At 36.4% G+C, this 25,281-nt stretch overlaps 2 pseudogenes; one reads left to right on the top strand and one right to left on the bottom strand.

The window, feature by feature from the left end:
• The first annotated feature begins 3,638 nt into the window (after nt 1–3,638).
• Nucleotides 3,639–5,268, top strand: LOC134222168 (putative nuclease HARBI1; annotated as a pseudogene).
• A 4,399-nt stretch (nt 5,269–9,667) lies between these two features.
• On the bottom strand, nt 9,668–20,930 carry LOC134222167 (uncharacterized; annotated as a pseudogene).
• Between the last annotated feature and the right edge of the window lie 4,351 nt (nt 20,931–25,281).

Below are 25,281 nucleotides of genomic sequence, written 5' to 3'. Positions count from 1 at the left end.
AAATTGATTTTGTACCGACTCAATTCTTGTGTCATGTGTGACTGTGTAAGGTGACCAAACTATGCTGCAATATTCAAGTATCGATCTGACATAAGCAATATATAATGTTTTTCTAGTGTATGGATCGTTGAAATTGTAGCCAAAACTTTTTATGAATCCTAACATATTATTAGCTTTGTTTATAATAGTATTATAATGGTCAATGAACGTGCTTAGAGTCTATAATTATGCCAAAATTCATAACTCTATAATCTTTTTTGTTACCTTTTGGCTAGCTAAAGTGATGGTCATATTTGGAATATTTCGTTTTCTGCTTATAGTAATTAAGTTACATTTCTTTATATTGAGCTGTAGTAAACTTTGTATACACCAGTTATGAAATATCTGGATCTCGTGTTTAAATTTGGTCTTCAGCGTCTTTGATCTCAATAAAAAGTTTCATATCGTCAGCGTAAATCAATACTTTTAGATGTTTTAGAATGAAGGACAAGTCGTTTACAAACAAAATAAACAGTAGCGGACCTAAATGAGAGCCTTGCGGGACTCCCGATGTGGTATGAATAGCTACAGATTGCTTTCCTTTGAACCTAACTATTTGATTACGACTGGTCAGATATGCTTCAAGCCATTTAAGAAGTCCAGGCTGGATTTCCATTTTCTGTAATTTAAAGAGAAGCGCGATCACGGTCCTCCTCTGAGTGTTCAGCGTAAATTTCCCGGAAATAATCAGCAAACAAATTCCAAATCTCATCACAATTAGTACCTACTTTGATGTCTATGTACATTATTGAGGGAAAATTGTCAGCTTTTTTTTTTCAGCCCGGGATCCTAAAACAGCAATTAACATAAAATGTGTCGAAAAGGCTGTAACAGTAGTCCTAACTGTTTCCCTAACTGTTAATTACACTTAATACTTTGTTGCACGTAGGCGTAAATGGAACATTACTTGCAGCGACCCAACGATAGAAACGCGACGACTAGGCTAGGTGTACCAGTTGTGGCAATAGCACCAGTTGTCGCACTAGTGCTTTATATGCCAAATGGCCAATCAAATCACCGCAAACCAAGTTCATATCGATAAAGCATATTCATATGACACGATAACACATTTGATTTTCTCCAAAACAAGCAAAGCAAAATTGTAAAAATTTATTTTGCTTAATTTTTGACGTCCTTTGCACCAGTTGTCGCACTAGTGGTCCCTATTTGGCCAGTCCCATAAGAAAACAATGGGATTTGCCAAATAAGGAACCAAAATTAAGAATAGTGCCACAACTAGTGCATGCGTTCCTATTATGGGTTAATCAATTTTGAGGATAATAACAAATTTTATTGTGATTTTCACAGCTGAGAAGGAAGTAAAGCCTTTCGCTTGATATATAAAGTCCACCCACATGCTTTGTACATACTTATTTTTTTAAAAATAGTTGTTCTTATGTATGGCGACAATTGGTACACCGACCCTAGTTGACGGCGATGAAAACCCTTGCGTCTGGGGAGTGTTAAAAGATTTAAGCTAGTAAAAAAATTAAAGTTTCGCCTACATTCATGCAATTGGTAGACACAACACTTGAACCTCCATAAGACCCGTAAAATCTTTCGCGAGCATTAATTGATTGCCCGCGAACGAGAATCAACCGAATGTTGAATTTGAAGGTGTCGGGGCTGTAAAAAAAGAATAACTTAATTACTAAGTGTAGGAGCAGGTCGAATTCCAAGAGTCCCTTTACTTGGTATTCATTGACTACGAAAAAGCTTTCGACCGTCTCAATCACGAGAATATGTGGGGCGCCCTGAGACGCAAGGGAGTTCCTGAGAAAATCATCGGCCTCATCGAGGCACAGTACGAGGCCTTCTCGTGTAGAGTGCTGCACAATGGAGTCTTGTCCGACCCTATCCGGGTCGTAGCTGGTGTGAGGCAAGGATGTATTCTATCACCGTTACTGTTCCTCATCGTAATCGACGAGATTCTGGTAGATGCGATTGACCGTGAACCAAACCGCGGGCTGTTATGGCAGCCTATAACCATGGAGCACCTAAATGACTTCGAATTGGCGGATGATGTTGCACTCCTCGCGCAACGGCGCTCTGATATGCAGAGTAAGCTCAACGACCATGCCGAGCGCTCCTCTTCGGCAGGTTTAGTCATCAACGTCAACAAAACCAAATCGTTGGATGTAAACACGGTGACTCCTTCCAGTTTCACAGAAGCCGGGCAACCAGTGGAGAATGTTGAAAGCTTCCAATATCTTGGTAGCCAAATGGCGTCAGACGGCGGTACCAATATCGACATAGGCGCACGGATCAATAAAGCAAGGGCTGCTTTGCGAGTTTAAGAAATATCTGAAAAACAGGCAGATAAGTGAACGCACCAAAATACGAATTTTCAACTCTAACGTGAAATCTGTGCTGTTATACGCTAGCGAAACATGGTGTGTATCAGTGGAGAACACTCAACGGCTGCAGGTGTTCATTAACAGATGCCTGCGGTATATAATTCGGGCCTGGTGGCCTCAAAACTGGATCTCAAACAACGAGCTCCATCGTCGTTGTCACCAGAGGCCGATAGCAACAGAAATTCGGGATCGGAAGTGGGGCTGGGTCGGCCACACTCTACGTAGGGGCGGAAACGAAATCTGTAAACAAGCATTAGACTGGAACCCAGCGGGACATCGCAGCAGAGGCAGACCTAGAGGCTCATGGCGGCGAAGCCTCAATAAAGAAATAAAAGAAGTCGACCGAAATCTAACCTGGCAACAGGTTAAAGCGATAGTAGGGCAACGCTCAGGATGGAGAACTTTCAAGTCGGCCCTTTGCACCACAGGAGGTGTAGAGGACCCATAAGTAAGTAAGTAAGTAAGTGTGGGAGCGAAAGGACGTAAACTAGAGTGCGGACATAAAGTGTATCACGTCTAGTTTACAAAACCTACGAATCGAACTTCAAAATGTACAAGCCTTTGAATCACTATTCTCCTTAATTGGGAAAGCAACAAAAAATTTTGAGTGGTGTGATATTCAATGAACTTGCAGCTCTATACTTTTGCTACAAATTTGTCTAACAACACATTCATCAATGCCAATAGCTACAGCGTAAGAGCGCCAGTAATGCTTTATATCCTAGACGATAATTAATTTAAAATCATTTTGTATATAAAACGTTACTGGCACTCTCATGTTGCTGTTATTGTAATTCGTCCAATGTACATACTGTTAGACAAAGTTGTGAAAAATTATAGAGCTTCTGAAAAAAGCTATTTGCAAATGAGTCAAACTATCGAAACCATCACCTGTCATAAGACGAGTTTATACAATCCCATTGAATTCCACCACTTAATTGTATCTTGACAGATACGTATTTCGACCTCAACAGTAAGGCCGTCTTCAGTGTCTCGTACTTGACTCGACTTCGAGTCGTACGAGTCAAGTACGAGACACTGAAGACGGCCTTACTGTTGAGGTCGAAATACGTATCTGTCAAGATACAATTAAGTGGTGGAATTCAATGGGATTGTATAAACTCGTCTTATGACAGGTACATTCCACTAAAAAGCTCAAAATAATTTTCTTATCAATATCGAAACCATTCCTGTCAAACTAAATCAAAATTATTATGAAAAACTTTACACATTACGACTTACTTATCATCATGCTACAGAGTTAGCAAACAACACATGGGAACGATTATCGATCAAGTATGTTATGCCATTCTGTGCTCTCAACAGCGAATCAAGAATCATTTTTGAAAGTAGCAAATGGATACAATTTAAGATGGAACTTTCCAAACTGCATTGGGGCTATTGATGGAAAACATGTTTCTATTAGAGCTCCTCCGAATCCGGGCAGCGTTTTCTATAACTACAAGGTAATGTGTAAATTGTAAAAAAAATATTGGGAAAGTTATAATTTTCTGCCAATTTTTAGAACAAAGGTTCTTGAAGGTCATATATACTATCACGAACATATAATTAATTACGGTATGAGCCAATGAAATTCTATTAAGGTTCTAATGTGATTCAACTGGATCATGTGTTCAATGTTTACGAAAAATTGTGAAAATCTCTTTAAGTATAACATTTTGTTCCACAGTGGATTAAGGTCTTACTTTTTTTCGTTTTCAAAAATATGTTAAACGTAAAACCTCTAAATTGGTTAATATATTTTTCACTTTACAGGGTTTTCGTTCGCTGGCGTTCTTAGCAATATGTGATGCTTCCTATCGGTTCACATATGTTAATATTCGATCAAGCCCACTTGTCTTGTCACTTGTCGATCAATCACTTGTGCTACATAGTGTCTGTTTTGATTGTTGATTCTGTGTCTTGATCCAAGAGAAAGCCTGAAAGTAGGCAATAAATTGATTTGTCCCAAGTTTGCTCCAGACTCGAATCGTTGATGCCAAATGGCACTAATAGAGATGTCGCAAATTAATCGATTACTTCGATTAATCGATTCATCGTTGTGATAATCGATTAATTTTGAATCGATTATTACCCAACGATTAATCGATTCAATAATCGAGATGAATCGTGAGTAATCGATTAGTTACTAATCGATTAATCAGAATTTTACGACATCATAAGGATGTCGAAAATTAATTGATTATTTCGATTAATCAATTCATCGTTGTGATAATCGATTAATTTTGAATCGATTACTATACAATGATTAATCGATTCAATAATCGACAAGAATCAAGAGTAATCGATTAGTAACTAATCGATTAATCGGGATTTTACGACATCTCTAGGCACTAATTGATTCTACCATATTTGCGGGATTTGACTGATGGACCGAAATCTCTTATGAAACTTTGTCTTATCCCGTAATAGGAACCACCTAGCCGTCTCTCTCTCAGGGCACCAACAGAGAACGTGAATTATTTTGATTTGTTATTGGTTACATGAAGAGTGTGTATCTCTATATTTGTACAATAATAGTAAGGTGGGGCTGTTACAACATGTTGGATAATATGGAAGCGACGGAGATTGCAACATATTCAGGAATTCCGAATTTGGACGTAATGTGTTATATAATCGGCTCTCATTCCCTTCTAATACAATGGTGAATCGTATTGAGCTTGCATTCTTGTATGTGGCTGATGGCACTTTCCCTCTATGCAAACGTATTATTAAACCTTTCAGCAAGCATAATTTAACAGCAGAGGAACTTGTCTTCAATTACTGTCTTAGCCGAGCAAGCATCGTAGAAAATGCGTTTGGGCTTCTATGTTCAAAATGGACTTGCCTGAAAAAAAACGCTGTGCTGTAACCAAGGACAGAGCCCACAAAATTACTGTCGCTAACTGTCTATTGAGCGATTCCAAGCAACAGCATCAAAATTTAAAAAAAATTTAATTCATGATTTTCTATTGAGTTGAAACTTTGCACAGTTTTTCAATTTCATCTAGATCGTCATTTTTCGATATCAAATCTTCATATTGAGTCACGACTAACTTTTCAAAAGGGTGTATGAGAAAATGGTTCAAAAATATTTAAAAGCTGCACAGCAAAACGGAATGTTCGATTGTTATGATTTTTTCAGCAAAGTTAGACAACTAAATGGTGATTCTTAAGAAAATGTGCACAGTAAAAAAAATTTTTTTTTGCCTTTAAAAATATAATTTTGTCACAAAACTCAAATATCTCAAAACCCTATCTTTTTTCGAACGTAATTTTTTAGGAAAACGGTCCATTATATTAGCTATCTACCATAAAAATTTGGTGATGGTAAACTAATAAACAAAAAGTTATGACATTTCAAACATTTCACAATTTTCACATATAGTAAACAATAAAAAATTTCCGTGTATTTTTTTTTTCAAGAATCGCAGTTTGATGCTGATTTTATTGTTAAGGGCCTTGCGTGAGTTAAACAAGTTTGTATGATATTCCATATTTATGTATTCATCGATATTATGTATATTATATGTATAAATATTATATGTATAAATAAATAAAAATGAATTAATTATATAATGAAATTATATTATCCTAAGTATTAAATTAAATGTGGCAGTTACACAATGTTGTTATAGAAACTCTAAGAGTTTTGGGTTTGAATTTTGGTATGGGTTATGATATCATGAAAACAGTTTATTAATACTTATTTTTTATTTATTTTTATTCAAATTTTTAAAATATCGAACACTTTTGAATTATTATCAGCACAGTTTGAGTATAGTTTTGCTTTAATTTTATTTTCCGACAATGGAATGAAACAGTGAAATTTTTGGGTTCCTTGGATCGTTTTCGCGTTATTAAATTGCTCGCTGAGCTCTGAAGCCTTTATTTCGTACTCTTCAGTAGTAGTAAAACAAAATGATAATTTGGTTAAATCTTTTTCTTTTCTACGATTTGCCCAATCAGTTCTTTCGCAGTTTTAATTGGATGCTCACGTTCTTTGGCTAAACTTGCTCTTGTGGCCATGCGCTTTATTGTTCCTCCAATAGCATCACAAGGACCTTTGCCATGTGATGTAGCAAAAATGCCATTCTGCATCAATTCCGTACATTGATTTAAATTGACATAGGCTCGAAAAATTCTTACGATTTTTGTACTGCGACGCTGCTCCATCAGACATGAAATATATCTTTTGACTTCTTTATGCCTATCAACGCGTAAAAGTTAATCATTTTTTCAATGAACAAGTTTACGGATACTGAATCGTGTCTTAAATCTTCGGAAATTATAATAAAACTTAAGTGTTCAATTTGCGTACTTCCATTAAAATAAATAACGAATGGATGAATTGTAGCTTGTTGTACGTTCCAGTGATGGGACTGCACTTCATCTTGCAATACAAAGCTGTAATTTTCAGAAAATCACAAATGACTAAAAATTCACCATTTTGTAATGTATTTTTCGTATTTTTAAAAAGCTGGATTGTTCTGTTTTAATGAAATCGTGAGGGAATAAACTTTCTAATTTCAAGCAAAATATGACACAAACTCATCTACAGGTTTTACAATAGTTTCTATGTCACACCTATCCGTGGTCACCCATTGCTCAAATGATAACTGATCAATATATTTTTCTTCAAACTCAGCGAATAAAGTATTTTCCAATGATGAAGAATCTGGACAATCCGAACAAGATCGTAGATAGCAATTTGATGTTGTATTTTCACACAAAAGACTACCAGTTAACATTTTAATATCCTTTGTTAAATTGATTCTTTTCAAACTATGTAAAATAAGATTAATATTCTCACACACACATTATGTGTTCCTGAATTGGAAAGAAGCTTACATTGCCTTGGCCGAAGGCTTGCAAATGAGGAAAAACCTATTTTAATATTATCGTGAATTTCCTTGAAGCGTGTGTACGCTTCTTTCAAAGTCGTCATCATTAATCGTTTTTGGATTGCTTGACGCTTTCCATCTTTTTTTACTGATACATAATCTTTTTGACCAGGCATAGCTCGACTTACTTCATCATCTTCAAAATATTGAACTACTATTTCTTTTGTCTCATCTGTTAATGCAGTACTAGACCTAGTATTTTTGGTTGAAAGACAGTTATTCTTCAATTGTTTTGCCTCTTTTACTGTATTTCTATTGGTTTTGAACTCATCAATGGCATCCTGAATAGACCACGAACTTGGCAGCATCGACAAAATCAATAATTTTTCTTTCCTTGTCGTGGCTGCATTCGAGAACCTTTCCTTCATATTTATAATTACCTCATCGTAGTCTGTATTTTCCACATCATCAGGTCCTAATTTGAAGAGGTTTCTTCGTACAGCTTCGTTTATTTCACGGTATTTTTCTCCGGGTAATAAACGTAGTCCATCTTACTCCATTTAATCGGAGTCACTTTTATCCCAGCTATGCCCTCGTTAAAGCGTTCGATGTTGACCTTTTGGATACACTCATCTTCCGATTGATTTGTTGAAACAGATTTCGCTGATGGTACGGTGGCAAGGCTCTCAGCACTTAATACTTCTGGTAATTCCTCAGTTGTTGTCGATACATCTGGCAATTCCTCAGTTGCTGTCGTTTTCGAACTTCCTGCGCTCTGCTCAACCGATGATATACAGATTGCTCTTTTGTCAACGTTTAGACGGCAGGACGTGCAAATGCGTAAATTTGTATTCAATGTGGACATTGGAGCATAACCAGTCGCTTTCAGTTTATCTATGGTGCTTTCGGTGAGATTTCGTAACTCTTTTGAACACTTTTTCCATCAAACGGCCTACAACAGTTGAGAAAGCGGCTACTCATGTTGTTCGTAATATTTCAATAAACAAAATCACTTTTAAGTTTTTACTGACTAGTTTGGTGTCATTTGCTTGACTGAAGAAAAAATTACTATAAGATCTTTAACAACCTTAGTAGTAGTAATTTTTTGCTTTTTCGTGAGCATTGTCATGGTATGTACCTATCATGCATTTGTTGTTGTTGAAGATACCCGTTTCCTCCCGATCATAAAGTCTATTCTCTAAGAGGTATATTTTTTGCAGGTAAACTATAGACGTACACGTGTATATAAATCTTTGATTTTGCAGCTTTTGTCTTAAAAATAACATTTCTGATATGTTTCTATCAACGTTAATATCAACAGGTTTCAACACTATTAAAAGAATTTTTCGCCAGTCACGTGCAATGAAAATTATGACACTATCAATACTTTTGATCACAACACTGGATCGTGTCTAAGTTTCTTATAGATGCTATGAATAATTAAATCAAAATATCATGAAAACAACTTGTTTAAATCACGTCCCTTAACAATAAAATCTGCATCAAACTGCAATTCTCGAAATAACTTACACAGAAAAAATTTTTTTACTAAATGTGAAAATTGTGAAATGTTTGAAATGTCATAACTTTTTTGTTTATTAGTTTACCATCACCAAATTTTTATGGTAGATAGCTAATATAATGGACCGTTTTCCTAAAAAATTACGTTCGAAAAAGATAGGGTTTTGAGATATTTGAGTTTTTGTGACAAAAATGATATTTTTAAAGGAAAAAAAAATTTTTTTTACTGTGCACATTTTCTTAAGAATCACCATTTAGTTGTCTAACTTTGCTGAAAAAATCATAACAATCGAACATTCCGTTTTTGCTGTGCAGCTTTTTACACCCTTTTGAAAAGTTAGTCGTGACTCAATATGAAGATTTGATATCGAAAAATGACGATTTAGATGAAATTGAAAAACTGTGCAGAGTTTCAAATATTTTCGAAATGGTCGCTCAGGATCGACTGACATGCCCCCGTGGAATGCCTCTATTGCACAACTTTCTGTTAGACCAGAAGTATGGTATCTACTGGCCAGCAGGCTATTTGGACATCATGATTGAAGATGGAATAATTACTGAAGGAGCCTGGCGTAGCCGAATCGCTTCTGATTCTCTGTTTAATTCATCCTATCAAAACGCAACTGCAGGTAGGAGCTCGGATTATGTCAAATATTTCCGAAACGTACTGATTAACTAAGTGAACTCCAACATAGGCGAATTACCCTGGTAGTATCGTGCAACGTATGTCGTTTAAATGAATAGGAATTTGTAATAAATCTTGATTAATGTACAGTTCGTAGTTAAGAAGATTGTCAGTTGAATTTGTTCGTAAAAATAAATACACGTTATAAAATTCCATAACTTTCCATTTATTTTTCAAATCATTTTCCAAACATTGTCAGGAATCAAAACAGAAATTATGTATCATGGTTGTGCCCCAGAACGGTTTTGTTTAATGTTGTCATAAAGCAGAGTTGTTATTTCAAACAAGGCATCTTCCACAGCACTTGGTGGAAGCTGCTGCAGCATTCGGTAGATATACTAAGTAAGCTTTGGGTATTAAAATGTTTTGGTCAATAATCGGCATTTGTTTGAGTGCTGTCTTCCTTCGATGCCTTATTATTGCGCTCAGTTGGATGGATTTGCTGAAAAAATATAAGAATGTCAATTTTAACTAAGAACTTTTTACGAAGATAAAAAAATTTAAAACATGTTTTTCGTTTTTCTTTGCACAAGAAAGGCATCATCGCCAGGTGGATAAATCTGGGTTTTTCTCCAAGTTTTCCATAAAATTTCTAAATCGTTTTTTTTTTCAGAAGCTGCTACAATGCATTCAGATGATAGCAAATAAATGTGTAATAAACGGAAACAACTGAATCTATCTCTCTAAAGTGTAATTTTGATCTATCTTATGTGCTTTTCTCGTTACATTTTATAATACGTATAAATTTTATAAAAATAAGTTGTGTTAGATCTGTCAGCAGTATCGTCATTTGTTCTTTCCAAATCGATTTCGGAATTATTTTGTCCTCTTGTCGTAAACATCCTAAAAAAAGGATTAGCGTCCAAATCCAAATCATAGCTGTTACATAGCTGTTACATGTCCCCATAAACAACCAAACAGTAAAAGTTTATACAGACAAAACAGCTGCTGAACATTAGCATACAGCTAAAAATGTATGTTGGGATGGTAGTTCTTATTCCGTTAAATGAACTACTTAAAGTCGTTCGTGCCCATCCTGAGAAAAAAGTTTGCGCATGATGGTAACAGATTCGGGCGACTTTAGGTGGCTTATCGAACGTGTTTAACGATAATATTGAAATCATAACAACCCCTAAAAATAGTCCACGATTAGACAAACACTTAGAACACTACTTACAATCGGTTCCGCAAAACATCTGGGAGAAAAGATAGATCTTCCGCGAATTCCCATTCAATCCCTTCGCTCGATGGCCCTGGAAGCGTTTCGCCACCTTGGCTTCATGATTTCTTCACCGATTGTTTTTTGCGGTATTGCTTGCGGTACGCTCACTTTAAGGGGTTCGCGACGTTAGGCATAAGGACAATACTCATAAGTACGTTAGGCATAATGGACGTTAGGCATAACGGACGATTGGCATAATGTACGTTAAGCATAATGGACGCTTGGCATAATTCTGCCTTCTTCATATCATAGACTGTTCTTTGTGTCATTTTATGCCTAACGTCCATTGTGCCTAACGTACATTATGCCTATCGTCCGTCATGCCTAACGTCCATGATGCCTAACGTACTTATGCCTAACGTCTTTATGCCTAACGTACTTATGCCTAACGGGGTATACCCCTACACATCATCTATTCGTCGACTTTAAAGCGCCCCATATGACCCATTCGATCAAGACCAGCTAACAAAAATTATAGAAGAACATGGTTTTCTGTATAAACCGACACGGTTGGTCAAGCCGATGATGGGTCGAGTGATGTGCGTATTAAGAGTCTCAGGGACGCCCTAAGGTCCCTATGAAACGCGCAGAGAGTTACGGCAAAGTGATTGACTTTCGTTCCTGATATTTGACAAAGCTTTGAAGAGGATAATACGAAGGGAAGGGATTGACCGGAGTGGTACCATTTTCACAAAGACCACCAAGCTACTTGGCTTTGCCGATGACGTTGATGTTATGGCACGTAACTTTGAGAAGATGGGCTACGAAATAGTGAGTTGACATCTGGGAAGGGGCGACAAACATAGCTCTGGTCGTCACCAGTTTCTATTCTTACGCTTCCACGCTAGGAAACTATTATTCTATGTGATGGAAAACATTCTCTATCGTTTAATTCATGCATTTTTAAGCCTTGCTACACCAATGTCCTTGAAATTTTAGCACCCTTGCTTCGCCGCGCAACACACTCTAATCTATCCATAGTGTGCACGTTGCATCTACAATGCAACGAATTTCTGGAAAACGTGTAGCAGCAAACTACCAAGCAGCGAACAGCAAGTGTTATCAATCCAGAACGCACTATCATCGTCATACATGCGTTTGTCAGCAAGGGTGCTCCAGCATGAGTTCTAATTGGTGGCGGCCGATGATTATCACCGTCAGTCCACGCGACGCGTTCTCTCCACTCATTCGAATGTGTGAGATCTCATGTCATTGTGCCAGCGATTAAAATTGAATTCACCCCAAACCATCAATTTGGCGCAGCTCAATCTGGGTTTAATCCAATTTCGGGCTCAAATTATCTGCTTCGTAGAAATGGCCCCATGATTGAAGCAAACGTGAAATATTTTCGATGTTAGAAACAAGCTATGCTCATTAGCACACATTCCCATGGGGAGGCGATTACCACCGTGCAACCCACTCTGGTGTCAAAAAATATCCAAAGTATGCACTTAGCATCATTCCGCCTAAATGGCTCATCGGAATCATTAGAACATGCTATAGTAAATGACCTAGGATGCAACGTGTGCAGTGTTGTGGGTTCGGAATCCAAAACCATACTTGTGGCACACTGTAAGTGATATAATTCATCGAGCCAGGAGTACCGAGAGAATTTGTGTTGAATTTGAAACCCTTGATGGCACTCCACATTGTGGGCTGCCATCAAGGGTTGAAACCATAATGTAAATGCTCACAAACTTATGCCTTTGTAATCCCATTATGGAAATAAGCTGGGCCGATGGCCTTACCTCTCTACACATCAGTTAATCTTTTACGCATACTACAGAATAGAATAGTATAATAGCCAATATGCAGGGTGACTCCAGAGTAAATGGAAAATAATTAAGTGGACTTAGGAGAGCATATTGTAGACGATCTCTTTGAACAAAGTTTAGTTCAGCGGCGACAAAATAGACATACTATATTGTGTACGTTTCCGCATAAGCCATTTGATCCAATGCCACTTGGCCGAATAACACGTTAGGCCGAAAGTCATCTAGCCGAATATTTCGATCGGAAAATCAAAATGTTTGGACAAAGAAGTAATTTGACTATCACGCATACACGGTAATCACAATATCATGGAACTAAAATGAACATCTGATCTGTTATCATTGGGCTCTAGTACTAATTCTAATGAGATCAAAATATTCTATCGGTGAAATTTTGAGAAAATCAAGTTTTAATTTTCAATGTTATGAAAACTCATATGTGGATATGTACGTTATGTGGAAGATATTAATTTGGAAAATGTATTGGAGGTAACCACTTTCCCTTCGATGGGGCTCGAACCCATGACCCTACAGTACGCAGGTCCTTCGTAGCTTAGTTGGTTAAAGCACCAGTCTAGCGTACTGTAGGGTCATGGGTTCGAGTCCCATCGAAGGGAAAGTGGCTACCTCCAATACATTTTCCAAATCAATATCTTCCACATAACGTACATATCCACATATGAGTTTTCATAACATTGTAAATTAACGTCCAAGTCGGGTGGTTTAATCCCCGGAAATAGGCAATTAACTTTGATTGAACCAAGTTTTAATGTTTTTTAACAGTTTAGCAGGCGCGGTACTGGAACGATCATGAAGGCTCGATCGTGCTGTGTACCACGAGCGATGTTTTCGTTACTGTTGTACGAATGAATAATTCATATTTCATAAATGTTCTCATTAAAGGCTTTCGCAGTAAAGGCTTCGTCCAGTTGCTTTGAAGTTCTGGCTCAAATCCAGATTAAATAACTCCTCGGTATACGTTTCTAATACTCTGAGCCAATTTAATCGTTTAGGGGTAAATTAGTAAACATAAAGAATAGAGTACGAAAACTAAACAAATAAATTACCTTTTTGATGAAATTCAAATCAGTTTTTCACGCAAATAGAGTCTCATGAGAAAATTGTGTAGATTTTTAATTCTTCTCTGTAACACTATTCACTTTCATAACTCTTACCATGCCCATTGGAAAACGAAATGTTTCCATTTTTCAAGGATAGCTTTTTTTGAATAAGATTTGCTGTGAGTGAATCCTTACAACATTCAGCCATATTCGATCAATTCTGTAATTTGGAACGCTTTCAAAGTTTATATGACTTGTCATAAGGCGAGTTTGTACCATCCCATTTAATTCCACCACTTGATGGTACAAACTCGTCTTATGATAAGTGAAGACATTCCACTAAAAAGCTCAAAATAATTTTCTTAACAAATTTATATGACTTTCCAGTGGAAACTTCTGTTAAGTACTTCGTTCAATCTTTCTTAAGGTGATTGAAAGTTAGTGTCGCCAATATGGCCTTTCGAGTAATCCGAATGAAATATCTATTGTTCTTTTCGCGAAAAAACGTAACCGCAATGGTATTCGTCCATTACATCTTTTTGGTTCTGAAATCAATGTAACTGATCAGGTAAGGTATTTGGGTCTAGCTCTCGATTCAAAGGCTTGTATGGCTTTTGGCCAATGATGACAAATTTTTGGTAAAACTTGGACTCTTGAACCCAAATATATCAAATGGATTTACACAACAGTTGTCTGCCCAATTTTGGCTTATGGATGTTTTATGAAGTGGAAATAGGCCATCTTCAAAGAATGTGCCCAATGGCAATTACTGGTGCCTTATCTTCGGCTTCCACGGCTGCTCTCGAAGTGCTCTTCGACGTGGTCCCAATGCACTATGGTCCAGGATTCAGATTTACGCGGAAAGATGCATTTTTCGCCAAAACTATATTTTTTAGAAAAAGCTGTTGTTCTACAAAATTGTTCGAAATAGTAAAGCCGTCATTATGGTTCTACCAAAAAATAGGGTGGCCCATCATATAAAAAAAAATAGAAAATATTTTTTTTATTTCTCAGAATATTGACAATTTATGTTCTACAAAGTTGTAGCGCAGCTTATTCCAATCAATTTTGCTAAAAAAACTTTTTCTGTAGCTCTTAAGTTGGCTGATTTAGAGCAATTTTACCTAATTGGATTAGGGTGTACCTCAAAAAAAACTGTATTTTTGATCTACTTTTTTTGTTTTACATTTCTCGAAAAAGTCGTCTTCAGGTGACTTTTAGAGCTCAAAAAAATGCAACTTTTGATGGGTGAATACGCTCAATATCTTTTTCCGATCAAAAGTTATAATCTTTTTTCTGTCAAAATTACATTTTTTTCATAAGTTGATATCTCCGGTTAGGGCAGACCAAAAAAATATACTCACACGGCATCTGAAAGAGAAATTAATATTCTTTATTATGTCAAAAATTAAGGATATGTTATTTTTTTATCTCAAGTTACACCAATTGTACTAAAATCATATTTTTTCAAATAAATTGATATAACTCGACAACGGAAGAAGATACAGACGATATTCTTATAGAAAAACACGCGTTTTAAAAAGCCTCAAAAGTTTTAAGAAGGTGACATCCGTGAGAAATGAAAAATGAAATGAGCAGATCATAAATATTCTTTTTTGAGGGACACCCTAATCTTGGTAAGTAAAATTACTCTAAACAAGTGAGCTTGAGAGCTACATAAAAAGTTTATATAGCAAAGTTGATGGGAAAAAGCTGCGCTACAACTTTGTAGAACATTTTATGTAAATTTTCCGTAAAATAAAAAAAAATAAAAATTCACATTTTTATAAAATGGCCCACCCTATTTTTCAGTAACTTTATAATAAAGGCCCAAGTATCCAGAACAACTTTGTAGAACAAGTTTTGTTTCTTAAAAGTATGCTTCAGACCGAAAATGCATCTTTTCTGGTAAATCTTGCAATACGACGATAATGATAAAATTTATAAAAAGTGTTTAAGCTGTAGATTTTTATTTTTCCATTTCTCACGAATGTCATCTTCTGAAGACTTTTGGGGCTTTTCAAAACGCGTGTTTTGCTATAAGAATATCGTCTGTATCTTCTTCCGTTGTCGAGTTAAATTAATTTATTTGAAAAAAAATGATTTTAGTAAAATTGATAAAACTTGAGATAAAAAAATAACATATCCCCAATTTTTTGACATAATAAAGAATATTAATTTTTCTTTCAAATGCTGTGTAAATATATTTTTTTGGTCTGCCCTAACCGGAGATATCAACTTATGAAAAAAATGTAATTTTGACAGAAAAACGATTATAACATTTGATCGGAAAAAGATATTCAGCATATTCACCCATCAAAAGTTGCATTTTTTTGAGCTCTAAAAGTCACCTGAAGACGACTTTTTCGAGAAATGTAAAACAAAAAAAGTAGATCAAAAATACAGTTTTTTTGAGGTACACCCTAATCCAATTAGGTAAAATTGCTCTAAATCAGCCAACTTAAGAGCTACAGGAAAAGTTTTTTAGCAAAATTGATTGGAATAAGCTACGCTACAACATTGTAGAACATAACATGTCAATATTCTGAGAAATAAAAAAAATATTTTCTAATTTTTTTTATATGATGGGCCACCCTATTTTTTGGTAAAACCATAATGATGGCCTTACTATTTCGAACAATTTCGTAGAACAACAGTTTTTTCTAAAAATTATAGTTTTGGCGTAAAATGCATCTTTCCGCGTAAATCTGAATCCTGGACCATAGTGCAATGCACATACATCTAAAATAAGAAAATTTTCCCAATACTTATCGATTGTAGGTACTTGGTTTCATGGAAGAGAATCCTATGAACCGCAGTTCTACACATACAGTCACTCTCAAAATTGAGCGTACAGTATGGATTAGTTGACTACATTCGAAAATTTCAAAGGAAATTCAATAGTTAGCTCGGTTGTTTTTAATGCATTTCAATATTCATCCCTTCCTTCAATGTATGCGTACATAAAATTGTTGAAATTGTTTCTCTAAAGTTCATTTATTTGAAAATAATCTCAAAATACGTCTATTAGATGTGACAAAATTGAGTGTACAGCTAATGTTTTTCTAAAAATTTCTTATTATAAACACGATTAATGTATTTTAATATTGTTTTTTCATGATTATATTTATAATAATAAACATCCGCTACTTAAACATTCAATGTTTTGAAATTAAACCATGTTTTGGTCAAAATGGCGAACAAGTGAGAAGTAAGAACATTGCTTTTTAACAATTCAATGCCTGTGGGCAAAATAAATGCTTTAATTTGTATGTTTCACCGGCATAGTATCCTATATATGATAGATAATCGAAATCGAGTGAGACATACGATAAATTTGTCAAAATTCAGTCGGTAAATGATGAAAACAGATGTAAACATACAGAGAAAACGACAAATGTTAGGAATGACATAATTCAAATTTAGAATTTCTTTAACTTAAATTTTAAAGCTTTAAAACTCGATTATTGTCTCAGGTATTTCATTAAGAGTAATATTATTGAATCCAATCATTCACAGTCAAATTCTAAAAGTACAAGGTGCATGTTAAGGTACCGAACATAAAAACAGCTTTTCAACCCCGTAGAGCACTTCTGATTAAATATTGTAAATACAGCCTCACACCGTAATTTCATAATTAAATTTGGATTAAACTCCACGATCTGTTACCATAAAGGATGCAATTGGATGATATCCATGTGGCGAGTAAAAATAAACTTTTTGAAGAGTTTGGCAGCTTATTTAATGATATCTTGGTGAATTTAAATGATTCACCCAAATTTGTTCCTACGGTGACTGAGTCTTCAAATATGATATGACATCTTATAATGTATCCGTGTGCTGCTCTTTTAGTAATATTATTATTAATGAGTGTCCTGAGCTCATAAGCTACCTATACATCGACTTTTAAATAAAGTTATACTTAATTTGAAATATGCCGTTCCCAACATTTGTCGTTTTCTTTGTATGTTTACATCTGTTTTCATCATTTACCGACTGAATTTTCCCAAATTTATCATATGTCTCGCTCAGTGGCGTAGCCAGAAAATTGGTCTGGGGGGGGGTTTTCTGAACATTTTTTTTTCGAAAAAAAAAAATTCTTTCCAAAATTTTGTCTCTGGGGGGGGTTTTGTACCCAAAACCACCCCCGTGGCTACGCCACTGGTCTCGCTCGATTTCGATTGTCTATCATATATAAGACACGATGCCGGTGAAATCCATATCTTAAAGCATCTATTTTGCCCAGCAGCATTGAATTGTTAAATAACATTGTATATACATCTTACTTGTTCGCCATTTTGATTAAAACATGGTTTAATTTCAAAACATTGAATGTTTAAGTAGCGGATGTTTATTATTATAAATATAATCATGAAAAAACAATTTTAAAATACATAATTCGTGTTTATAATAAGAAATTTTATAGAAAAACATTAGCTGTACGCTCAATTTTGTCACATCTGATAGGCGTATTTTGAGATTATTTTCAAATAAATGAACTTTAGGAAAAAATTCAACCATTTTATGTACGCATACATTGAAGGAAGGGATGAATATTGAAATGCATTAAAAACCACCGAGCCAACAATTAAATTTCCTTTGGAATTTTCGAATATATTCATCTAATCTATGGTGTACGCTCAATTTTGAGAGTCACTGTACTTCGTTGTTACCGCTTATGGTTAATTGGGACCAAATTGTTTTTGCTCCAAGTGATCACACACGCGTTAGTAGTTTTCCTTATAAGATATTTTCAACACAATTCCACTCGCGGGATAAGTGGACATCTGGCTATTTGGAGAGAAGTATGTCGGACAGCATTGTTTGTTACACTGGTGGCTCCCTCCTCGAAGGTAGAGCAGGTGCAGGCGTCTATTCACGTGAGCTATGATTGGAACAGTCCCACTCACTGGGTAAACACTGCACTGTCTTTCAAGCGGGAATATTTGCCATCATGTGTGGAGTGCATTCCTCATTGCAGCTATGCATTATGGGCAAAGTAAAACACCTCTGTTCTGATAGCCAAGCAGTTATTAAAGCTCTTCCTTCGGCCTACTCAAGGTCAAAGTTAGTAATCGCATGTTGAACTCAAATTGAGGAACTGAATCCAGTTAATACTTTACAGCTTATATGAATACCTGGACATTCTTTCATAGCACAAATGGAAAAAAGGAGGTAAGTTTGGTCAAAATTCTATAAACCACAGGAAACGGTGTTATTTGTCATAGAAACATGTAAAAACAAGAAAAAAAATTTTTTTGGTCCTCAGTATGGTGTCACCCTCCTTAGCCGTGTGGTAAGACGCGCGGCTACAAAGCAAGACCATGCTGAGGGTGGCTGGGTTCGATTCCCGATGCCGGTCTAGGCAATTTTCGGATTGGAAATTGTCTCGACTTCCCTGGGCATAAAAGTATCATCGTGCTAGCCTCATGATATACGAATGCAAAAATGGTAACCTGGCTTAGAAACCTCGCAGTTTATAACTGTGGAAGTGCTCAATGAACACTAAGCTGTGAGGCGGCTCTGTCCCAGTGCGGGGATGTAATGCCAATCAGAAGAAGATGGGTGTGGCGCCAATTTTCGGCTTAGTGCCGATTTTTGGCAAATTCTACAAAACTAGTTTATTTGTGGACGCAGTGTTTTTTTTTTCAATCAAAATTTTCAACGTCTGTTGTCCGTTATTTTTTTCATCAAATGCTGTGTCTGGTTGTCTAAGATTGTCACTGGTTTTGTTTTCTGCATCTGATAGTAAAAAAGAATGAAAGTGTCAAATATTTTATTTTTTGTGAGAATTTCCCCGCGTGCTGCCTCTGGTTGGCTAGTTACCGGACAGACAAACAGGGCTGTTATATTTATGATAATCATTGGAATTCGGTCACCTTTTTGTTTGCAATAACCCTGTTTGATGGTGGATAAAATCATAAAGGGCATATGAAAGTTTATTCAAATCACAGACAAAGGGACGCAACACATATTCCCCAAAATTCTACTTACTGGTGTGAAAAATCACTGGGTGTAACTTGAACTCCCAATCCATTGCAATGGATGATACAATAGATTCGATAAAAACGAAATGACGGGGCATCAACTAAATCGGTTTCAATTTATTTGGCCTTTCATTCAAACTATACATATTAATTAAAATCTTCTTCGTCCTCTTCTATGCTAATAATATCTATTTGATCAAGCTCGTCAAAGAAAGATGACATTATCTCATCATCATCATCTTCGTTAGCATTGTCATGTAATACATCGAACTCCTCTTCTATCGACAGTAGTAATAATTGAACACGCGCAGACAACTAGTCGTATTTACTCTTCCATATTACCGACGACAGAATCACTGTCGGCAAGCGATAGAATCGCGTCGCAACTGTCGAATCGCGTGTGTTTGGGTGAACCTTTATGCTAGAGATCAGTGGGTCACTTGTGTCCAAGAACCGGCAGAATACATCTTCAAAGTTGTTTACTCGAGATGATCACCGAGCGTGTCGCAACCGGTATTCTCTGGTAGACTTATTTCTCGCCTCGGCAGCTTCTTCGACATCTGTCCAGGCAAAGGCATGTTACGCAATATATCTCCACCGTGTACTAAAATTGTATGCAACTTTGGAGTAATAGGTGCCCAAGTTATCCACGTACAGTTCAGCTGTTTCCTTGCATAGCTAGTCAAATTTGGTCGAATCTGTTGGCTGCTGACATGCAAGTGAAATTAGAATTGCTTGCATGATTGTCGTTAATTGCACGTCAACTTCCAGTATTTCGGTCAAACGAACAGAATCTGCGAATGCACGTCGAGCAACGTCCTGCTAAAAACGTAAAATAAGAAATTAAAGTCCAACTCCTCCAATCACGATAAATACCTGTTGTGCTGGTGCCTCCAGATGGACGAGGATAGTCCAGCCGCAAATGCAGCCCCTTCCAAAAACGTTGTTTTATTTCTTTCTTACGATTTGCTACAATAGTTTTGTTCTTTTCTCCTCTAGCTTGATTAGATTTGATGGCCAGTTTGTAAGAAATGTGAGTGAGGACTTCAAGGAAACGTATCCACAAGTGCAGAACACTACATCCTTGATTCAGTATTTTTGGATTCGCATGGTAATTTCGGACTGGATTTTTCATTCGAAATATGAAGCGATGCTTTTCAATCCAATATCGTCAACTAAAACTCACAGTCAACGTTTAGAGTTTTTTCTCCAAATTTGTAGCATGGTTGTTATTTCGCTTTTGGTTTTTCGAGTTCTTTCGATTCTTTTTCAAATTTTATAGATTTTGGCCTGCAAAATCTTACTGATTGCGGCGTTAGGTTAACCCAGAGAACGGTATCACTCTCCGCAGTTAATCGCAGAGGAACCGTCAAAGTTATGAACAGCGATGATTCGTGATGATCGTCAGTTGAAGTGCAGCCTTGCTGAAATCGAGCTGCCATCGAATCCTCAAATGACAATCATCTTGGCGTTCACCTCTGGAGACTCAAACATGTTTACATGATTGCCAATATGCTCCTGTTGACTTCGAATAACTCTAGTGACAGTGTAATTCATCAAATCCTGCAAGGACACACTAGCTTCAACCTCATTTACCAGAATGTTATCGGGTCAGCAATGTTTTTTTACAATCTCTCACTTGATGGTAAGGTGGTAGAAAAGAATGACCATGCACCAGAGCTGCATTCCTGATTCTCGTGTACTGTTCTTTCGTCAACTCACAGTCCAAAAGAAGTGCCAAGGCCGCTTCATCATTTTCGGACCTACTATATCAGAATGAGAATTAAGGTCCCTGGATTTCAATTCTTCGACCACCTTCTTATCACCATTTCTAGCAGCAACATACTTTGCGATATCCAAAGGCAGTTTCGTGTTATTCTCGAAACATTCTGCTGCTTTACTTATCGTTCACCGTTTTGATCTAAATGATTGATCTTCATAGCATAGTTTTCGACGACCAACTTTGCTTTCCGATGGTATTTCGTCATCAGCGAGAAGCGATATTGCGACTAGAGATAATTCAATGGAAAAGAAACTATGTCTACCAGTAAACTGAATGAGACAGATCATTTTCACTTGTTGTGTTTGCTAGTAATAGCAAGCAATAACGCCTTGCTATAATTATTATAAAAGATCGTATTCTTAGTCAAAATTAAGAATACGTTCTTTTATAATAATAAAAGGTATAGTAGCAAGGGGTCATTCAACATACTGTTCAATCAATACATTATGGTTAGATTTTTAAGGCATATCAATTATGTACAAATGCGCCATATACGGTTAATGTAATGTCCTGGATCCTTCTCTGACCCTTCGTAACGCTTTTTGTGTGGGAAATACCCCAACCCTCCCCCCTCAAAATGTAACGTAAAATGTGTTTGACACCCAATTCAAATAAAGTTACATTATTAATGTATAATGTGATACCAAACTACTCATTTTTAGTAAGTAATTCCGTCAAACATTTGATAAAAATGAATAATTTTGCCAAAAAACGGACAATTTTTCAAATTGCTATATCTCGCAAAGTGGTGCCTTTGGGCAGAATTTGATACCTAATAGCCATGAGACTTAAACCATGCTCGAGGAGGACTTGCAGGCACTGGAGAGAGAGGAACCAGCTCCAACCTAAGTGCTGTCAAATCGTTTTTTTATTCGCTCAGGTTGGAACTAGACCTAGAGGCCTTGATAACCCAATCAGGAGAGATTAACAAATTTATATCATATTGTGTTACTAAGTTCAACAGTTTTTCTAACATAGGCTGTTATAAACTTGGTTCAGGATGTTGTTAAAATAACTAAATTTTCTAACAAAACAATGAAACATAACTCATTCTGTTATAATTTTGTTATGAAAAAATGTGATAATAATTTATCATAACTCGATTATTTCAACGGTTGTTATAAATAACTGATGTTGTTACAATCATGTTATAATCTTGTTTTGCCTTTCTAGTCGGGAAGAGGAACGCGGATAGAAAATGTAACTCTTCCAACACTGCAGCCAATCATATTCATTAAAGAACAACATATGAAAAGGAAGAAATGATTTATCCAGGTAAAATTTTACGTACCGCTATGAAATGTGTTTACATCATATGACAATAGAATCCAATAAACAAAGCAATTACATTTTATAATCTATCATTGATTTGCATATATAATTGATAACAAATTAAAAATGCATTGAAAATTGGTTCATTCGTAAATGGTATTAAATCGAATTTAGGCTGTGAACCATTCCACCGATTCGTTTAACTTTTAGTTAAAATTTGACAGTTCGATGGTTTTTTCGCCATGGTTATAAATAACCCTGCTCTGGAGCATGGTTAGATTTGACAGTTCAATAGTTAAACTTTGTTCGCGAGAAAATTGGCACCAAATCCATTTCGTTCCGAATAACTATCAATCTGTCAAAACTCAAATGAGTCGGCTTTGGAGTAAAATTCTAACCACGATGGGAAAATACCCATCGAAGTGTCAAATTTTAACTAAAAGTTAAACGAATCGGTGGAATGGTTCACAGCCTTAGCCGTTTTCAGTATCTAAGCCGATTTAAGTTCGATTTGCGGCACATGTCAATCCGCGTTTCTCTTATCAAGGCCTCTAGTTGGAACTAGGTTCGTACCAGAGTCTATTATATATAGAGTTACTCAAAGAGTGAAGCCACACTGAAAACCAAAACTACCCAAAAGTGAGTTGTTTGCACTCAAAACCGTGGTTTGGGCCAATAACCCAAATTTGAGTAAAATGACTTTTCTGGCACTAGGTAGTTTGCCTTTAATCCCATGTAAACAATTTACCCAAAGCTGAGTTTAATTTATCCAAAGCGGACCTTGATCAACCCAAAATAGAGAATATTGAATTTACTCAAATTTGGGTTATTGGGCTGAGCAACCCCGGTGAGGTGTTTACAACTTGCTCTAGTTTTGACATGGGAAAGAAAGGGAAAACTACCCAAATTTGGGTAAATTTTTTCTGCGATATTCTCAATAGTGCGTATATTGAACTCAAAGTTTGGGTTGATTTATCTGTCCGTGCAGATCTACCTATTGAACTGTCAAACCGTCTACCTATCGAGCAAAGTAAACAAATACTTGTTGGTAAGGCGGAAGTATTGATATCGCCTAATGATTATTAAGGCGAATTGAAACGCAAGAATTGAAATGTATTAGATTTGTTCTAGAAACAGCTTCAAAAAAAAACTTCAATACACTCCCCAGTAAAGTAGGGTAAAATGCCCAATAGTGGACCTCCTAGTAGCGAAATTTTGCTCTTCCTGTTATAAGGAGTAGAAGTTTTCAACATATTAATTCTGCTTGATGTCTAATAACAAGTTATGCGTCTCCTCCTACGATACATACATAAAACACTCAAACACACGACGTTATTAGTTGAAATTAACATTTTAAAATCTGGCTGATTTCGCCCTATAGTAGACCCCCTGGGGGTCCATAATAGGAAATTGCTTCCCTATAGTCGACACTTCATTTGATTTTCACGTCTCGTTTCGGGACGTTCTTGTTGCCTATTATGGACCCCCCAAAATATTCCTATAATGGACACTCTCGTGTTTATTTTGTAGAATTGTAAAAAATCATCAAGTTTTTCTTCCCATAGCATTTCCAATGCATGGAATCAAATCATAGGACTGTAAGGTAGGTTCTCCCGTTGGAATTTCATAGCAAAATGTATACATTGTGCTGTAATAATGCAAAAATGGCTGGAGGGTCCACTATTGGTTGGGGGTCCACTATTGGGCACTTTAACCTAGCAACAAGAAACTCACGTGTTTGCACTCTGTGGGTGACTTGGTTATCGAATTAAAAAGCTTTAGAAGTGAACACTCCCGTGAAGTCACTTTAAGGGTTGAACAAAAATGAAAGTTTCAAACACAATAACAAGAGGATCATTCAGAATAAGTGTAAGAAGATTCTCTTTGCGCAACTCTATATGGTCCAATGCACCGAATGAACACAATGACGTTTGAGACGGGCGCTGTTTACTAAAAATGAACACTTGCATGAACTCGATGAATGAAAAAGTATTCATTCTAAGTAAACAGCGCACCGCTCAAACGTCAATGATGAACTCGGTGCATTGGACCATAATAGCACAGAGAAACAGACGTCTCACTTAGAACAAAATGCAATCAAAATCATCGTCACGGAAGCATTATCGCCCAGTGCTAAATGCAGTGTGTGTGGTCAAACGGCAACCAGATGGCGGTAGTGTGCAAACGTCAAACACAAGCAAATCCGATGGAAGCGCCATCGGTGGCCGATTGACCACCTAAAAAAAATTGAATCCACCCTTGAAAGGGTGAACGATGGAACATGTGTTGAGTGAGACGTCTGTTTCTCTGTGATAATAGACTCTGGTTCGTACCAGTTCCAACTCCAAAGCTGTCGGGTTCGCCCTGTGTTGTTTCACGGTTTCGCACCGGGTTCACTAATACAACTGTACTTCAACTGTCAAAACCATGTGGATGGTTGGGACTGAGTTATTCCGCCCAGAAGCAGAAGGGAAAAACGAAACTGTCCGTTTATTCAAATAAAATGCTCATTTGTTTTTGGGAATTTTGTTATATTTGTTATTGTAGTTTCAAATGAAATTAATCTGGTACTGTTGTCCAGATTCAGTTTTAAAAATAATTGGATGGAATTAGTTTGGGAATTCCACTTGAAACCCGTTAACAAAATCCGCTAAGAATTGTCAGAAAAATATATTTGAGGAGCAAAACGTTCTTAAGTTTTCCATGTTGGACTATTGAAAGATTAGGAATTTCACACC

This window comes from Armigeres subalbatus, chromosome 3, assembly GCF_024139115.2.
Source record: "Armigeres subalbatus isolate Guangzhou_Male chromosome 3, GZ_Asu_2, whole genome shotgun sequence".
NCBI classification, from domain to species: domain Eukaryota; kingdom Metazoa; phylum Arthropoda; class Insecta; order Diptera; family Culicidae; genus Armigeres; species Armigeres subalbatus.
The sequence above is the reverse complement of the archived record's forward strand: the minus strand, read 5'-3'. Positions and strand labels throughout refer to the sequence as shown.